Below are 3455 nucleotides of genomic sequence, written 5' to 3'. Positions count from 1 at the left end.
TATTTATTTATTTATTTATTTATTTATTTATTTATTTATTTATTTATTTATTTATTTATTTATGTGTATACAGATTAGAGTCTTTATATATTCCTTTAGAGAAAGCATATCTTCTTTTCTTACAACAAACAAAAGCAGGAAAAAATACAAATGCAGCAGCAGCAGCAGCAGCAGCAGCAGCAGCAGCAGCAGATAAATTGAGGTGTATAGGCACCTCATTGCAGCAACTAATTAATCAATTAGAGATAGAAGGAATTTCTATTCCTTCTTTACAAGAAATAAATAATAAATTTAATTCCTTTATTATACAAAATAATCAATAAACCCTTGAGGGTTTAGGGTTTAGGGTTTAGGGTTTAGGGTTTATGGAGGGGTTTCCTTTTTTTCTTTTTTTATATTCCTCTAAACCCTAAAACTTCCTCTTGTTTTAATTTTATTTTTAATTTATTTATAATATAATTATTATTTATTTATTTATTTATTTATTTATTTATTTATTTATTTATTTAGTAATATAGTATAGTAATATAAATAAGTTATAAGAAATACAAAGAAAAAATAAACATGAATTATATATTTGCATATTAGACCGTGCACATGCTGCCTTCAGGTTAAGGGTTTAGGGTTTAGGGTTTAGGGTTTACCGTTTAGGGTTTAGGGTTTAGGGTTTATGAGGGTTTAGGGTTTAGGGTTTTATGTATCATGAGTTCTTATTGACTGCAGATAGTTTATCTATAAATAAAAATAATTTTATTCTTTTTTTATTAAATATATTTCTTTATTATTATTTAAATAAATAAAATAAAAAGGAAAAGAAGAAAAAAGAAGAAAAAAGAAGAAAAAAGAAGAAAATAAATGAATAAAGGAATAAGGTGTACAGCTTTCCTTGCTTACTGAGCTGCCTATACACCCGAAGGGAGTGTATAAGAAAGGAGGACGATTAAGACTTATTTATGAATAAAAAAAGGGAATAAAGTAAAAAAAAGAACAATAAATAAATAAATAAATAAAATATAATAAAAAGAATTAATAAAAAAAGAATGAATAAAATATATATAAATATTTTTTTTCTTTTTTTTTTCCTCTTTTTTTTTTCCTTAAGAAATATTTATTCAATTAAATTATTTAATAAAAATAAATTTTTTTCTCAACTTGCTGCAGGAGCAATACAAGGATCTATACAATCATTAATTCCTCAGCAGCAACTGCAGCAAGGAATGCCATTTGCTGCTGCTGCTGCTGCAGCACCAACAGCAGCAGCAGCACCAACAGCAACAGCAGCAGCAGTTCAACTTCCTGCTATTGATGCAGGTCCGCTACTTATTTATTTATTTATTTATTTATTTATTTATTTATTTATTTATTTATTTATTTGTGTATTTACCTATTTATTTATTTATATTTATTTTTTAATTTATTTATATTTATTTATTTATATTTATATTTATTTATTTATTTATATTTATATTTATATTTATATTTATTTATTTATTTATTTATTTATTTATTTATTTATTTATTTATTTATTTATTTATTAATATAGAGAGGACAGAGAAATTAGAAACAATGCAGAAATTATTAAATCGTAAAATTGAACAAAATAAAGAATTAAAAGAAAAATTAATTCAAGAATTAAATTATATGAAGGAAGAAGGTAAATAAATAAATAAATAAATAAATAAATAAATAAATAAATAAATATAATTGAATAATTAATTAATTATATTTATTTATTTATTTATTTATTTATTTTATTTATTTTTTGTAGGTCTACTGGAGACACAAAAAGGAACAACTGCATTACAAGGTATTTATTTCTTTTTATTTTATTTAATTAAAATATGTATATAAATAAATAAATAAATATATAAATAAATAAATAATAAATAATACAAATAAATGAATAAATAAATAAATATACAAATAAATAAATAATAAATAAATAAATAATTATATAATTATTATTATTGCAGCACCAAGAGCAGCAAAAGGACAAACAGGCGCAAGTAAGCAAACTAATTAATTAATTAATTTATAATTAATTAATTAATTAATTAATCTATTTATTTAGTTTATTTATATTTATTTATTTATTTATTTATTTATTTATTTATTTATTTATTTTATTTATTTAATGAACTTGTGTATCTTTTGTGCCGATTTCCTTGTCGATGCAAATAAAAAAGTTGAATTTTTTTCTTTTTTTCTTGATTTTTTCTTCTTTTGTTGTATATTTGTCCTTATTTTTCCCTTTTTTATTAATTAAATAAATTAAATTAAATAAATTAAATAAAATAAATGAATTTTATTTCTTTTTTTTCTTCTTTTTCTCCTAAAAGTTGGCGGGATGTTGCCCGATCTGGGTGCTCCGGTGATATTTATGGAGCCACCGCCAGTAACTGAATCACAGACATTAGAGGTTCGTTTTTTGTGTAAAAAAGGGGTAAAAAAGCGTAAAAAAAGAGAAAAAAAAGAAATAAAATATAAAAAATGTATAAATAAAAGAAAATTTGGAGAAAAATGGTATTTTTTATGCCTTTTTTTAGGCTGCAGATGTTGCACAATCTACTCTTGAACAAATAGGCGACCGATCAAGCCCATCTATGCGTGCAATAAGAGAATACGAATTAAAGAAATTAGGGGAGATTTCTGGCACAAATTTGGAGGTAAAAAGGAGAAAAAAATATATAATTTAATTAATATAATTAAATATAATTATATTATTAAAAAAAATACAAAAAAATATGTATTTTTATACCTTTTTATCATCTTTATTTAAGGAAATACGTAACGAAATAAGGGAAACAGAATCTGCAATAGAAAAAAGAAAAAAAGAAAGAAATGAATTAACAAATAAGTAAATAAATAATATATTTATTCTTTTTTTTTTTATATTTATTTATTTATTATATATTTATTTATTTATTTTTATTTATTTTATTTATTTTTATTCTTTTTTTCCTCCTTTTTTCTCTTAGATTAAAGGATGCAGCAAGACAATTGGCTAAGTCAGGAACTCGTCAACTTGAGCTTGAGACAACATTTGCTAATTCAGGTCTTTTTTTCTTCTTTTTTTTCTCCTTTTTTCTTCTTTTTTTTGTATTAAATAAATATTATTTAATTAATTATATATAATAATTAAATTATATTATTAATTTACTCCTTTTTTATGCCCTTTTTCTGCAGATTTAAAGGAAAAATCTAAAGAATTAGATATTCTTGCGGATAAATTAACACAATTAAAAACAAAAGAAAGAAATTTAATAGAAAAAGAAGTAAATAAATAAATAAATAAATAAATAAATAAATAAATAAATAAATAAATAAATTAATTAATTAATTAATTAATTAATTAAAATAATTTATTTTATTTTGTTTATAGGGGCCTGGAAAGGAGGCGGCAGAAGAACTCGGTAGGTAACAGCAGCAACTAATTTGCTGCTGCTGCTGCTGT

This window comes from Eimeria maxima, genomic scaffold (genome assembly GCF_000499605.1).
Source record: "Eimeria maxima Weybridge genomic scaffold, Emw_scaff971, whole genome shotgun sequence".
In the NCBI taxonomy this organism is placed as follows: Eukaryota; Apicomplexa; class Conoidasida; order Eucoccidiorida; family Eimeriidae; genus Eimeria; species Eimeria maxima.
Note: the sequence above shows the minus strand (reverse complement) of the source record.